Source organism: Apteryx mantelli, chromosome 3 (assembly GCF_036417845.1).
Source record: "Apteryx mantelli isolate bAptMan1 chromosome 3, bAptMan1.hap1, whole genome shotgun sequence".
Classification (NCBI taxonomy): Eukaryota; Metazoa; Chordata; class Aves; order Apterygiformes; family Apterygidae; genus Apteryx; species Apteryx mantelli.
The window spans coordinates 85,612,053-85,628,269 of record NC_089980.1 but is presented as its reverse complement, the minus strand read 5'-3'; the positions used below and the strand labels follow the sequence as shown (position 1 = coordinate 85,628,269).

Sequence of the window (16,217 nt, the reverse complement as noted above, 5' to 3'; positions counted from 1 at the left end):
TAGCCTGAAAACTGAGACACAAAAGCCAGCCTCATACTGGCTTTCTTCTGAGTCAGTTCAGCATCAAAGATCTCCTTTCCTGGTTTCACATGATAGCAGATGGAACAACGTTAGGCTATATGTATGACTCTGGAACTGGGAGAGGGATTTGTATTACAGTGGCTTCATTTGATTTTGCTTTAGCTTAGGCAGAAAGAGTCATGTTTCCAGTTAAAACAACCATGCATTGAGATCTGGTTGCTGTTGTTTTCTCTCTTAACCACAGGTGACTCATTAAGGGTAAGTAACGTTTCACAAATCAACCTTTAATTATACAGCTGATACAAGAGGGATAGGCTTCATCGATGTCTAGCCCACATAAAGGAAGTTTAACCACATTAGCCTTTCCTTCACAGTGGATGGGGCTTTATCAGAACTCAGTTTATTTAGGGCTTGTAAAGGAACAATTCCAAGAGCTAAAAAAAGAGGATCCATCAAAGACTCCCTGGTAAGAATGTTTTATAAAGAGACATTTAATGGACCTCGATTTTTAGTATCACTGTACCTTGAGGATTATGAGGAGGCATTAAACCTTGGACATTTCTCAAAGCACTGTCACTTGGAACGGGACAGAGCAGGATTAGTTCCATCTCCTTTAGCCATCAGAAAGGTAGGCAGGGACCTTGACTGAGCTAGCCAAACAGGGGCCTTACTCACTGGTCTGTGAAAAGAGACAGGCTCCCTGAAAGGGCCTCTCTTCAGCCAATTCTGGCTCCATTTTAGGATGGTAGAAACTGCCTTCAGGAGGTGCTCACTCTCTTCCTTGACTATACACAGAATCCACAGTTTAAACAAGATGGCTCATGTTTTGTCAGCTAAGTCAAATGAGATGGATGCCATCCTGTAATCTGGCAGCAGGACCAGGCTTTTACTCTCTATATATTGCAGCCACCAGAAGATGCAGAACGTATTTAACTGCTATTAAGGAATGTCCATAACACTAAACAGATTTTCTGCACGAATTATTGTTTGTATTCATCAGTCTTAAACACAGTATTTATATAGGTACCTGAGTACCTCATCTGTCCTGTTGCATTTGTTCCCACCACATTTCCTTGGTAGAGAAGAATGGCTACTTACGTTTCGCAGGCAGTGGGAACTGAGGAACAGAGAGATTAAGGCTCAAATCTACAGAACAGGCTTGAGCGCTGCAACAGCCCCGTGTCACAGCACCTCACTTTTAGATGCCTGGCTCCTGTGGCAAAATCTACACCTCCAGGTTAGAATTTGCTTTCCCTACAATCACACAGAATGCTTCTGGTGAAAGACAGAACTGAAGCCTTCTAGCCACTAAAACCATCCTAAAATCCAAATTTTCGGTGTTTCCTTCTGTGAGGTGGGTGTGCTAGCAGGTAGTTGTACTGTGTGACTTCACCACTAAAGACATGCCACACCTAGTCATTGTGTGCCTGTAAATGGCTAAATCCTCCCACCCCAGAGCAACCAGTCACACGTCATTTGACATTTCTTTTCCTCATCCCAACTGGAGCTTTTATCCCAATAATCTCTCCTTTCCCACCTTTAACAATAGACCATTCACAATTTAATTTTCTTTCTGCAGTGATAAAAACAGATTGACCCTAGCAATGTAGGAATACAAATAAAGCTATACTACATCATGATCATCAGAGGAATGTCAGCTGTGCAGTCACCTGCAGCAGTCAGTACAGAAACATCAATTTCTGTCTAACAATGAGAGGAAATGCATGAACATCACTAAGATTTTTTTCAAGGTGGGTATTGCTAACTCCCACGTCCTGGCCAAACTTTGGGCTGGGTGATTATATTCTGAATGACCTAAATTCATTCTCCCTACAGTTCTAATTAGATAAGTTAGTCTTAGGAGAATAAGTGAAATGTACTGTTATATACAGTAGCTAGACTTGCTATCAGAGAATGACTTTCATCCAGAAGATGCATTTTGCCAACCACAAGCTCAGTTCACTTCTGAGTTATGCTAGCTCTTACAGGCACAGCAGAAGATGTGAGATGTGATGGACAAGTCTGCAGTGCTCTGTGGTGGAACGAGTGCCTCTGAAATCCCCTCTCTGCTATAGAGCCACAATAAGTTACAGCATGTCAAGAGGCAATGGTGCTGAATAAGCAGGGGAAGGAGAGGTACCTAATGCAGTACTTTAAGCAGCAACATTTCTCTGCAGGCCTAAATAGACATTAAAGCTCACCTCTACTGGTTGGAAGACCTCAACAGTGCATGAAAGATTTCCATGAAGTCTAATTGCCTTATGAGCACAGAGGATCCAGTCTTTACAGCAAGAGAAACTCTAGCCAGGGGACAGTCAATATATTCAAGAAAAGCAAAACTAGATAAAGAAAAGCATTCACTTTTTCTTCAATGTCAGTACTATCAGTGATTTTTTTTTATTATTTTTTTTTGTGAAGGGCCAAGTGAATTTCCATTGATGGAAAGGATCCCAGAAGTTTCAACAGATTTTGAATCAGGCCCTATGTGTTCTTCTCCTACACAGTCCCTGAGTTATGTAGAAATAATAGAAATGACATGTTGCTTTTAACTCACACTTGCTTAATGCTACAGAAAGCTGACATCTAGAGCTAAATTAGCAAGACTTGTCTTCACTGTTAGGTTTGTGAGCTGCACAGAAGTATGATATAGAGAAATGGTTTATGGAATTCCTCTGGGGAGTGGCCTATAGATGGCTAAAGTGGCTCACATATTCTTTTTAATGCATACATGAAAGCTGATTATGAAAAACACATTCATATATGCATGGAACTATCTATATGTGTGAAATCTCTAAAGAGTTCATATCTTCCATGAAAAGTGTTTACAGCTCCACAGACCGACAAAGGTCAAAAAACATTGGTTAAGTAATGCTTAGATCTAATTGTACATCTTCCATCAATGAAAGTCATGTGGCTAAATTCCCATCCACCTCTTTGAAGAGTTGTCCAGAGATGAAAAGGCTCTCTCTTATGTTTTCTGACTGGTCTCCAGTGATTCATGTAAAAAAGAAAAACTTCAGAGAAAACAAACAGCCTCTAGGAAATATTTCACAACACTAAATAGTGTTGTTTTTAAAGATGCTTCTCCACAGAGAGTTATAGACGTTACCTCTCGGCAGCTGCCTAATGTGCAATCCAGCACAGTACTGCTGGGAAAATGAGGCAGCTCTCCTCTGTGCAGTTAGATGGGGTGAAGAGCTTTGGCAGGGTAACAGAGAAGTTATAGAAATTATCAGATCTGTTGCTGAATTTTTCAGTCTCACCTCTTCTGCAAATCAGCGCTTCATATCTTAATAAATGTATATTCTATTATTCTTTTATAATAATTTGCACCTATATGGAATTGTTCAGAGAGGAGATCAAAGCCTTTTATATACACATGCTAAGAAATGCGTAAACAGAAAAAAAAGGAACTCTGGGAAACTGTGTGACTTGTACTAGTTCTCTTGAACTTATGGCAAAAACAAAAAAACCCTACATACTTGTCTCTGAACACAGATACTAATTAGTGCACTAGTCAGAAGAATCTGACTAGAAGCCATTTCTAACTAATATACTGAAAAAGTCTCTTCAAAAAAATAATTAATTGAGTCAATAAACAAAACATGGAGTACAACAAAGGGTCGTGCCCTAAGTGTTTATGCTGGAAAAACAGTCTAAAAACTGTCTGAGACTGGAAATAGAGTGTGTTTGTGGGAGGAGCAAATACTGGTGACTACATGGGCAACAGAAACAACCCATGGACAAGAATAAAAATTTGCTTCTTTTCCCAGGAAAGACGAAGGACAGCAGATACAAAAAATCTATCAGTTAAATGGTGCTACTGTGCAACATAAAGAAATAACGTATTTGTTTTCCTCCTTTGTTACAATGTCTGTGTGACTTAAGGGAAGCTTTTAGCATACTATAGATTTTAGGCATCTAATGGCACAGTCTGGGATATGGGTATGCTTCTAAATAATTGGGTGTGTTTTCACATCACACTGTTAGAACAATATAGTCAGTGTCTATTAACATCTGCTTTGAATTACTGTTCCTCTGGTTAGTACCCTCAGGTACTCAGGTGCTGTGGATGTGACTGCAATCATATGTTACTGGGCTGGAGACTAATAAAGCTTTCTTTAAAGATAAACAGAAAAGTTAGCATATGTTTGCTATGGGAAGATACACAATGACAGGTAGTTTTGTTTTCTTATCATATATATGTTTTGTAGTGAAGTCCAGGCTGGTGGAAGATATAGATGAGACAAACTTGGGGGCGGGGAGGGGGAGAGAAAGAAAAAAAAGAGTAAATAAGGTACATTTAGAAAGAGCAGCCATTGACTTCAGTGGTATCTTGATGATTACACTGGGGCAGAGGGAAATGGTCACTCACTATTATTTGCTGTATTTCAAGGTTATGTCTGAGACACTTTTTTTTTTCCTAAGCACTTTCCTCTTTTGTTTTAATATAGTGTTGCCAGATCTTGAGGTTTTGTCATGACCTTCACAATGATTTGAACCATGTGAATCATGTGAATATACAAGAATTTCACATTTTCTTAATTTTTTAAGTTTAACATGGAGACAAAATTGAAGAGGACAGTCAAACTCCAACTAGAAAAAATAGGTTTATCTCACAACCTGTAAGTTAAACGTTATTGTTTTAGATTATTTGACTCATAACATTTTGGACATCTGGGTTGGCTACATGGTAAAAACTTCCTCCTATTCTGTCTACCTTACCATCTTTTGGATTTGTGAGTTAGCCTGTACTGGGCAGGTATTAACACTAGAGTGTTATATGCTTAGGCACAAAGCGAGGAATCATCAAGAGTGTGATGCAACCTGGTCCCCTGTATTGAGAGACTGTTTGCAAGACCTATATAGGTCACCACCTATTCCTGCCTAAAGTCACAATTACTTATTCATATGCCAAGGTAAGGGTACGTACTTAAATCAGTGGCTTCTGTTTTGGGATAATGTAATTACTGGCTCTTGATAGGGGATAGGTCTTTCACAGAGCACTGGTCTACTCTGGAAAACTGATAACTGAAGCCATTAAAAAAAAAAAAAAAAAATCACAGTTCGCTCATGGTAACCCTCCCTCCAAAGAGTGAGGCTGTGACTGCACTGGTAAGACACTATACAATGAAATAGCAGCAGATCTGCAGAGCCAAAGAGGGTTGGGTTTTTTTTGTGTGCGTGAGGGGGGATTTTCAGAGTCCACTTTCAGATTTCAGAGTTCCAGAGTCTGGTCCAGTCCCATGAGCTGACTTTCCTTCCATGGTTGGGGTGCATTAGGTGTGCTCCTAGAGCACATCTTTCACTTTAATTTCATCCAAAAGAAATATGGCTTGAGCACAGAAACTGCTCTGCAAAGCCTGGCCAAATGCCTTAGTTTCAGGGTATTAAACCAGGAAAAAAATGGTTTTCTATTCAGTTTAGTGGTCTTCACCTTTGCTCCCAGAATCAGCTCAATATGGAGCCAAATGATTCCCAGTGCTCAAGGCAGGAACACTCAGCTGTGATAGAGTGGGAGATGAGTTGAAAGAGAGTGAGGACAGGACCCTGGCAGACCTGACTGACTTAAGATCAATGCAGAGGACTATATCTTTACACTGGAGGACAAATTTACTAAAGATGAGGCAATGAGACACGCTGCAAAAACTTCTCTGCCTGGTACCTCCGTGATATAACACTGCAGTATTTAGAGATATCAGACCCAAAAGCAGAGTTTATGAACTAAGGTGTTTGCTAGTTTGTTCTTCTCAGCATTTTCTCCATTATATGCTTTAGCTGAATTAGTTTCTCTTTCATTTTCTCTTTCCTGGGTTATTACCCAAAACTCAAGACTATGGTCTGGCAAAAGGGATCTGTTAGAAAGCCAACAGCTTTCACTGTCACCTGACAGCATGATGAAGTGTATCTTTAATCCCCATCCCCCCCCTCCTCCAAATAAATGGGACAGTAAAAAAAATTCCCATCTAGTTCTATATCGGCATATAATAATACACTTTTGTATTCCCTGTTGTGTTCCACACAAAGACTTCAAAAATACCAAAGTTTGCCCCCTTAGGTGCTTTTTTGGCTCTTGCTGAGGTTTTTCCAGTGTTTCACTGAGGGAGGTGTTGTATAGATTTCACACAGAAACATACAAAAATAATGGTAAGAACTGTGCAAATAAATAACAAATATAATGCTGATGAGGAACATGTCCATTTTTGTTAGAGGTGCTTTAGAAATCAGTGGTAGTTCATGTAATTGAGTAAAACAAGCCTATGAGAATAGGTGTGAAATGGCATCTACCTTTTCTCCCAAGGGTAAGGTTGCAACCGAATGCTTTTTCAGTTCATCAGATAGACCATCAGCATTTCAGTGAAAGCATTTAACTCCTCCAATAAGAGACTGAATAGCCATTGAAATAAGTCTAATGGGCATTTTATCAGTGACATTGAACATTTTGTTGTTTTTTTTTTCTTTTTTTTTTCTGTTTTGTGAGATGCAGTTTCCACTGACCCCATATATCCTACCCTGCAAGATTTTCCAGTGTGCCCTATGTTAATGACAATTTAATATATGTCAGGAAAACCTTACTGACTCTCTCTCTTCACTAATCCATAAAGCCCAATTGTTCACACTAAAAATGAAGTAAAGTTTTGAAATACTCCAATATGTGACTCTGGATCACAGTTGTAAAACATATGAACTCTCAGGGCAAATCTTGTTCAGACTTATTAACATCAGCAATATTTTGCACTTGAAGAATTTTGAATTTATCATTAAACACCGGTATGCCCTTTCAATTATTTGTACAGACAATACCTCTGTACATATGCAACTTAGCCATTTTGGCTTCTATAGGTCATTACAAATGTTCCCAAGAAAGAGGATGTATTTTAAAATTATGGCTTTTCTTATTGCATTATTAATTCTCAAAATGTACTGCCCTTTATAAATGTTTAAGAGTGGACTGGTTTGCTTGTTTACTTCTCAGTATGACTCTTTCCCAACCAATATGAATATTCACTCATTTGTGGGAATGAGGGAAACCAAGATTTTAACTCCTCTGATTCTTCTCCTGAATATCACGAATTGTCTACAAATGCCAGTGACTCAAGACAAAGGAGATTTCTGACGAATATCAGGCGGCCAGCAGTGCATGGGAATCCTTGTGACAGACTGCTGCCTTCTCTCTTGCCTTCCTGTTCAGCATCCCAGATGGTTTCACAGAGATGTGTAACGACATTCACTGTTCTGTTCTCTGCACTTTCCCAAATATGTTGCAATGTTCAGTCCATCTTTTTGACCAGGACTGAACATTGAGCCGCTGTTCCTAGGAAGGTTTCTGTTTTAGCCCTAAGACCTCGCTCGGTAATAACAGCCAGCTTAGAGCCCATCACTTTATAATGGAAAATGATTTTTTTCCATGAGCGTTCTTTTACATTTATGTGCATTGAATATTATCTGCTATTGTATTGCCCAGTAATTCAATACTGTGAGGTGCTTCTGAAATGCTTTGAAGTTAAATTTTGTTTTTATTATCTTGAAAAAATTAGTATTATCAGAGAACTTTGCTGCTTCACCAGTCACCCACCCCTTTTTTCTAATCTTTTATAGTTTTCTTGAAAAACACAGACCCAAGCAGAGATCCCTGTGGGACTTCAGGGGTGATTTCAATCCACTCAAAGCTGACCACACATTTCTGCTCTGAGTTTCCTTTCTTTTAATCATTTTTATCCACATGAAGAATTTTCCTATTTTGCTATTACCACTTCTTTAAGAGACTCTGGTGGACAACCTTTTTAAACATTTATCTAAACTGAAATGTAACTTCTTTTTAAGGCAATTTTAGATTTTCTTTACCCCAATTCAAGGTGAAGGCACACTTAGAAATGTCATAATTCCCACAAGACTTTGCAGAATTTTGATTCAGCTCTTGTTTTTTTTTCCTGTTTCCTATGGTGAATCTGGAAGATGAACATGGTGATCTGGATAATGCAACATCCTTTACTGTTACAGTCTCCTTCCTTCAGACAAGTCAAAACAGGTAGGACACCCAGTAACAAGCCAGATGATTGATTACACTGTGTGTTAGTTACAATGTATTAATACTCTTACAGATCAAGCTTACATCATGTGCTACACCTGCTTGAAAGTGTATTCTAAAAGCCAAATAAATAGTCGGTCTCACAGTACTCAATCTAATTTCAAGGTTCCATTTGAAAATGGGGAAGAAGGAATGATGATGAATATACTGTGTTCATTCATCTTTATTGTATATTACATCTGCTGCTTATAAAAATATTCAGATTAAAGATCATGTATGCCTCCTTTAATAGTGCTCGGTGCTCAGTTTACAGACCTGTTGATGGACTTAAATCTGATGAGCACTCTTTACTTGATGTTACAGATTTAGTCTTGCCCTTCATGTCTCAGCCTTTCTCTAATCATTGTCTTTTCATGGGTAGAGGGGATTAAAGCTCAGTGAAAATGCCAAGAAGAATTCTATATTGAAAAAGAAAAAGGCAACACTACATATGTTCATTTCTCTATGGTCTCCCCTGAAATCTCAGTTAAATGGTTTTTCAGCTGGACTTTTGGAGTGCCAAGTCCGTTTAGGAAAACATTTGCAAAGCTGCTCCTGAAGATAGTTTTAAAGATAAGGCTGCAAATTGCTAGCGCAAATTGAACAGATGGAGAGGATACCACTGGAGAGATAAGAGGAATAATAGGTATTCAAAGTGACCAGAGCTAAAGTAAACAACTAACCTACCAACTGCCAGGCCTAGGAAAAAAAAAAAAAAAAAAAAAAAAAAAGCCCCCCCCAAAGTCCCTAAATACACTATAACAATGTCAAAAAGAAAATCAATCTTTCTGCTGAAGAACTCCCCAAACACTGGCTGCAAAAAAACATCAATACTTGCTCAGACCCCAGTTTGTTTTAAACATGTCAATTCTGTCTACACCGATTTTATCCAAGCATAAGTAATAACCAATTCACTGAGCCTTCACAAACATACAAGTGCAGTATTAGAGCATGTCAAGCCATTTGAGACTAATTTGAGGTCTGCAGGGTGCAGAATTTGGAAGACCTAAACTTTATATCATCAGACTGGAAAAACTTCTGACAGTCATGGTTGCACGTGTTTATTACAATGTGCACAAAAATATACATACCAAAGCTGGAAAAGCTACAACACTGAGTTTTCAGTATTAGGTGAAGTGATAGAATAAAATATGACAGAGTTTTTTCCAGCAAAACTCTAGTGGAGAGTTGTTAAGGATATATATATATATATATTTTTTTTTTTTAACTCATAACTTTTTGCACAGGGTCAATTTATACAGCCTTTCCTTGGTAAATCTGTGATTTGGAGTGACTTGGAGAGATTTGTGGAATTATACAGAGGAGCCCTTCAAGATCTTTTTTCTTGAAGTAGTCTCTCAGCATTGTTTCTATAGAAGTTCCTACTCTGATTCAAGTAAGGACATGTTCCTAGAGCTCATCTGTTAATTAAGAGAGTAATTCTAACTGTATGACTCCACTTAAGCCATACTCTGAAAATTACTCTAATACATGTACTGCAAGTGCATGACTTGAACTAAATCCTGAAACAGTTCCTGAGGTGGAATGAAAGAATAGTCATTGCCTTCACAAGGACAACCAGGCTGTGAAAGCTGAGGAATATGGGGGCTGCCTCAAAGAGAGTCCTCAGGATGCAATTTTACTGTGGCTTTTTCAACCACAGACATGATGACACCTTGAGAAGTCGTGTTCTCTGAGTCTTGCATCTCAAGACATAACCTTGAGCAGGGAAGGAGGAAAGCAAGACTTTGAACTGTCATCTTCATTTCCATCTCCTGAACTGAGTTACGTGACCCACCAAGGGATGAGAAGAGTAGGGTATCCTATGTCAGATACTTCAGAGTTGTAAAGAAGTCCCAATCCACCCCCAGTGCTGTCAGGTAACTTAGCACAAATGTGTCACACAGAAGTGCACGTGTGGGGCTGGCTGCTGCAACTGGAGGCTGACAAAACCTTTTCAGGCAACCCAATAAACCATTAGAAACATGCTTTACTGTGTAAAGTAATGTATATTGTGTGTAAGGGAGAACAATGGAATTAAGGGTTTGTCCACATGTTGCTGATTAAAACCACAAGCTGACATGTTCAAGGAAATATATATCAATGCTAACGATGACTAGGTTGACTTAATATATTGCTAGCTGGTCTTTATCTCTTTGGATCCTTGCTGTTTTCCACCCTGAAACTGAACTGTCTGAACAGATTGTGCTATTACTCCTCAGGTGCTTCAAACCCAAGTCACTCACACTAGTCCAAACCACCTTTTGTGGAGTAGACGAAGAGTGCAAGTTGATCTGGCTCACTCTGTGGCTGCACAATTTCTCTGTCTGATGGTAGGAAAGAAGGAGGAACATGTAGACAGTGAAGGACAGAGTAAGTGTGCCCTGAAAAGGGCTGTCTGAATTTAAACTGAACTGACTTCACTTTATCTATTTGCCAGCTCAGCTGTGGACAATGACTTGGCATGGGGACAGTACCCAGATGTCACCCTGAATGGACACTGCTTTTCTGCACGGCCTTTGAGTGCCTTGTACCCATGTAGCTTAATTTACAAATGAGGCAGGCTAAAATTCAGAGTGAAAATTGGATGTTCTGAATTTGAAGTAAGAATGCTCACCTTTGGAACTAGTTAGTGCTAATCAATCAGCAATAACTCCACAGGCACACTATGCAAAATCTGAGTGTGGAAAGGGCAATTGTACTTTTAATACAAGCTAGCAGTTATAGAATCATAGAATAATTTCAGTTGGAAGAGACCTCTGGAGGTCAAAAAGTTCAACCCCTTTTTCAAAGCAGGGCCAACTTCAAAGTTAGATCATGTTACTCTGAACCTTGCCCGGTTAAGTTTTGAATATCTCCAATGACATTCAAAGTACCTTAGTTCTTACTGTGAATAGCTTTGTTTATATCAAATATTTACTGCTAGTTAACACTTATTTGCTAATATATGAGTAAAGGATGACTTTTGTTGTTCTTACCAACATGGACTTTCTCTAAATGATTATAAATTTAAGTTTTTAAAAGAGACAATCCTTACCCTTTTTAACTTATGCCAACTCTACAACATGTAAATCAGATTTTTATTCATGCACTTACCAACCTTTATCTTAATCCTAAAGAGCCTGATTCGCAGTTCTGGTGTGAGATGGGAATGGACTTTAGCATATATTAACATTAGAGAGAGAAGGCTGAAGGTTGAATGTTTTTTTTCCTCCTTCAGAATGAGATGGCAGTGGGTGGAGCTCCTTCAGTGCAAGATGGATCTGGTATTTGGGGCAAAGGGGGAATACAAAGTCATTCAACTTAAACCAGGTAACACAGACTAATCTTGGTCTCAGGGAATTTTTCTTAAATAAAAACAATAAATTCTTCAAATTACTTTAATTAACTGTTCCTAGTTAAAACGGGCTCTATTATTCAGAGCTAAGCCTGCACTGTGAGTTCTAATACATTATAAAAATATGTATTCAGTATGATAACAGCTCTTCCACAGGAGAGAAGGCAAAGTCCAAGGGGAAAACCCTAACTTTTTTCAGCTCCTAAACCTTTATTAGTACAAAAGGGTGGCCCTACTCCACACACCAGAAGTGCAGTAGGTGAACTGGCCTAGACAGTGGTGTCAGTACGGCAGGAGTCCAGTATGGACTAAGTCACTTTACTGAATGAACTGTTCAAAGAAAGTATATCAGCATTGTAGTGGAGTGACACTTCTACACCACTGAAGTGCCAGACTGCTTATAACTGTAACTTTCACATTATAGAGTGCTAGTTACCTTAAGGCAAAAGTTGCAACTCCTCTCCTCTCCTCTCCTCTCCTCTCCTCTCCTCTCCTCTCCTCTCCTCTCCTCTCCTCTCCTCTCCTCTCCTCTCCTCTCCTCTCCTCTCCTCTTTTTTTTTTGTATTTTTAAACAAGCTCATGATGTCTGTAACTAGTATCTAGAATGCCTTTTTGGTCAAAAAGGTTTTTAGCTGAGCTCCTCTTTGTCCTTGTCACCTTTCTGCAAAGGTAACAGTTACTTAATGCTTCTTGGGTTGTGGCTCTCTAGAGTTATTTCCAGGTAATGGCAAAATCCTGCGTAGCAGATTTAAGTCAGCTAAAAGTGGGCTTGTTTTTCTTAGAAACAGTCAACTGAGAGTCTCAGTGGCCCATCAGCCATTGTCTGCAGGCTGGCAATCACTGACCAGCAGTTCAGTCATGCCTTTGGGAAGGGTGATAGTTCAGCCATAGTTTTAAATGCATTAATACATAAATTGTCCATTGTGTATGGCTGGAACTGAGGTCTGTCCCTGCAGGAGTGTGTCCTGGTTGCCTCCCTGCACCCTCTCTTGCTGGTGCCACACATCTTTTTCCGTTCGATGCATCATTACCTATTTTCTACAATGGTGAAAAGCTCTAACAGGAGCAAGTTGTCACAACAACTTCCCGTGCCCTATGTCCTGGAAGCTGTTTGCCTCTGGGGGAGGTAAGACTTTGATGCCCTCAGGCAGGAGAAGAAATTCAGCTCACACCTTGAGCGAGTACTCTAACCACTGAGCGCTAGGAAAACAAGGGCACTATATCCTCCTATAACCATGGTCTGAAGGGAAACAGCATCCATTGCTGCATTCTGCTCTGTAGGACAAAGCCTGTTTGGCAACTCAGGCAAAGAACCTGATAAGTTTGGGCTGAGAAAAATAGTGAGCTGAAAAAAATGTCTTTTTCTTAGCAAAGTTTTGGGTTCCCAAGGAACCACCATATAAAAAAAAATCAGAGTTCCTGGATATTTCCATCATTAGATAGCAGCTGTTTTGGAGAGTGGAAGATCTAAAATGTTATATGCTTATATATGCAAGTGGATACACGCGACATATTTTAACCCTTTTGAGGATCTATTCCTTGTTTTCTACCTTTTTCTTACACGTTTACATGAATTTTAACAATCTCACTAGTCAAAATTGCCCCAGAGGCATATGTTTGGTACTGCATACACTCATTTTCAAAATGGTTTGGAGGATATGGTGAAAGAAAGGTCAGATTGTGTTTGTCCGTTTTAACCATGGTAAAATACAGGAGGTTTAATGAAGTAAAATAGAATAAAAATGACAAAAAAAAAAAAAAAAAGCTGTAGCAGGGATTCCTTAAATCAACATTTGCATACTTCTCTCATTGTTTTCACCCCAGGAGTAGAAAAATACGGAAGTTCCTTAAGCAGTAGATTGAAAGGGCTGGATTAAAGAAAATAGGTGGCAACAATGCACTCTCTGAATGCAATTTAAAGTTGTAAATTATTTTATTTGGTCTATATTCAAAGTCAAAGAGAAATGGCTCTAAATTTCAAAGGTCAGATTCACAATCAGATTCTAATTCTTCGAAGATTCAAAAGTGTTGCAAAGTGTCACAAGGATTCAAGTTGTGTTACATCACAGCTGTTAAATTGGGTTATCATTTCAGCTGGAAAATTGAAATGAATGTAAGATGTGAACCTCAGAGGATATACATGCATTCTGTGTGCCTTACAAATTGCAGTTTCCATATCGTTGAAACGTATTTTTCCCATCTGAACATGTCCCTGATGCAGACCCAGCAGTGAACTGAAATTTGATCACAATAACTTTGCAAGAAGATATTAAGCTGTGTTCTGAACTTGTCTTTTGTGGATTTTTATGGTTACAATTAATATGGTCTTCTGACCTACATTTTTAGATATTCTAATGTTCATCTATTTGAGAACTGATTCAGAAAATTTTGAGACAATTTTGATCATTTATCCACCAGAATCATTCACTCAGTATAACTGCTTCAGAGTTATTTTTTTTCTTAAAATAAGAATAGTAATATGAAATATGTAAAGTTCATGACTTTATATTTCAAAATACTTCATAAAATTGCATTATCCCAGTTTTGCAGATGGAAAAACAGGCACATAAAGGTGGAGTAACATAATGAAGATCCCTAAGCAAGCCCAGGACAGACTTTGAAACTGGGGAACAAGGCTCTTCATTCCTAGAACAGTTCCTGCATGGATAATGTGGATTTCCTACTGTAATGTGGCTATTATTGGTAAGAATACTTTTTCTGTCCTGTAGCAGAAGGCCATATTATTTTTACTCTAGAGATGGCCATGAGTTAAAAAGCCCAAGTACATCAATGTTCTAAGTCAGAGCTGAGATTCTAAGCAAGAAGAATCAAAGTAGTACAATTCATTTATATATTTTTAAAGTCTTCTTAAAATTTCTTTGATGTTAAAGCCTGATTGACAGCCCATGGAAATCGTGTCTTCCATTAGTTAACAGGAAAAACATAGTAAGGATTTTGTCATTTCTGCCAATATAGTTAAGAATGGTAATTGATAATAATGATGACTTTAATTATTTGGGTATGTGCCCAATATAAATACAATTGGAACTTAACATTTATCATGGAAAAAAAAGAATACTAACAAGATCTCAGTTATTAATAATCTAGGGCAGCTCTGAATCAGGATTTGACAACAGCAGTCTTCCTATCTCATTGGTAGGCATCAGAATCATTCTGAAGAAATTTTAAGCTATGGCAAGAAGAAAATGGATGACTGTCCAAAACAGTATATAATAATTTTATTTATAAATTGAAATAAGAAAAATATCTGAGCAAACTTTTTTGGTACGAAGACATCAAAGATGATAGATATAGACCAAGGTGGGAGATACTTCAGAAGTGTGATCTAATTATATGAAGTGTGAATGTTTCAATTAAGATTTTGTTAAGCCCTATGGCCAAGACAATGTGTTCAGTGATGGATTGTGGCTCCTCCCCTTCTGGAAAGGTACAGCTCAAGGAGAGGGTAGACTGGATTGAATTAGAAAGTAATGAGGTCCTGAAAGAAGAATCAAAGAATGGGCTGGGTGGAGCATGCAGGAGTCAATAGGACAGCTGAGTAAGCAAGGAGTTTTGTTCTCTCACTTTCAACACTGTTAGGAATATTTTAATTTAGGTTTGGTCTCTGAAAGAGTCTTATCATTGAAAGTGGTCTTGAAAATGCACTGGGTCAATTTATTCCCATTTCAAGGTCTTTCTCACTGTCAGTCCCTCATTTTTGCTGAGATTAGGAGAACAAAGGCAATGTTGTGCAGGGACCTCCAGATTAATTGTGGGTGGGACAGAAATTAAATTAGAGATTCCTCCAATTAGAGATGATTAGTGTTCAAAGAAACAGTCTTTTCTAGGGGCAGAATTGCTCATACCTCTGATTCCTTCTCCTATTTCCCTTCCAAAGCTCTAAAGATCTCATCTCACAGTCCCTTCCTTCCTAGAGCTCACAGATGCCCACTTCCCCAGACACTACCAATCTCTGCCCCAAAGTTACACTTTTCATGCTCTTCATGCTCTCTCTCAGACTCTTTCACCTCAGAGCTATATTCTTCATGGAAGCTAACTAAAATTAGAAGTGGTCACAGTCTCTTTATATTAAAGGAGAAAGCTAACATCCTAAAGAGCACACTGTTATAGCTAGGAGTAGCATGCTCTCTAACTTTCTCAGAAACCATTCCCCAGAAAAACCCATCTCCTCCAGATCACCCCAGTTCGTCCAGTCCTCGCTCTTACTACTACCCCTCAGCCGAAGACACCCTCAGCCAGAGTTATCTTGCAGATCCTTTCCATATTCCCTCAAAACAGCATTCACTGTGGAGGTTGGAGTCCTCTGATTTGTCTTTGCAAGCTGACAGCCCCACTGTCCCAGTGGTCACCCCACTGTCCCAGTGGTCACCAGCTCCTCCTGCCCTTCTCTGGCTGGCTCTTGTTGCTAAGTGAGACTGCCCACCTGCCTGTCTCCTGGTGCAGAAGCCAAGCTTCAGCTCCCATGTGTGGTGAGGTTTCTGAGACCCCAGACACATTCAGTAACAAACTAGCCAAACAGGGCTCTGACAGCAGAAACAGAGAATATGTTTAAAAATAAATAAATAAATAAATAAATAAATAAATAAAGGAAGGGATTGCATTAGCTGAACTGAGAACTGAGTAAGGTATAAACAAGTATTTCATCTAAGACAGGGTCAGGGTGAGGGCAAACTCTGGCAAAGCCCCAACCAGTGATACACCAGAGGGAAAAGGTGGTAGAAAAAAAAGTTCAGGGTCAGCAATGACAATGAGATTTCTAGCCTGAGGAGA

The 16,217-nt window shown here is 39.0% G+C and overlaps 1 long non-coding RNA gene across 2 annotated transcripts in view; it reads left to right on the top strand.

Moving 5' to 3' along the window:
• Positions 1-16,217, top strand: part of LOC136991678 (uncharacterized) — a 37,009-nt gene that overhangs the window by 526 nt on the left and 20,266 nt on the right. For both annotated transcript variants that reach the window (XR_010883892.1, XR_010883891.1), the window contains exons 2-5: positions 7,978-8,050; positions 10,312-10,462; positions 11,310-11,401; positions 13,969-14,129. This is a non-coding gene — a long non-coding RNA (uncharacterized lncRNA). The remainder of the gene's footprint in view (positions 1-7,977; positions 8,051-10,311; positions 10,463-11,309; positions 11,402-13,968; positions 14,130-16,217) is intronic.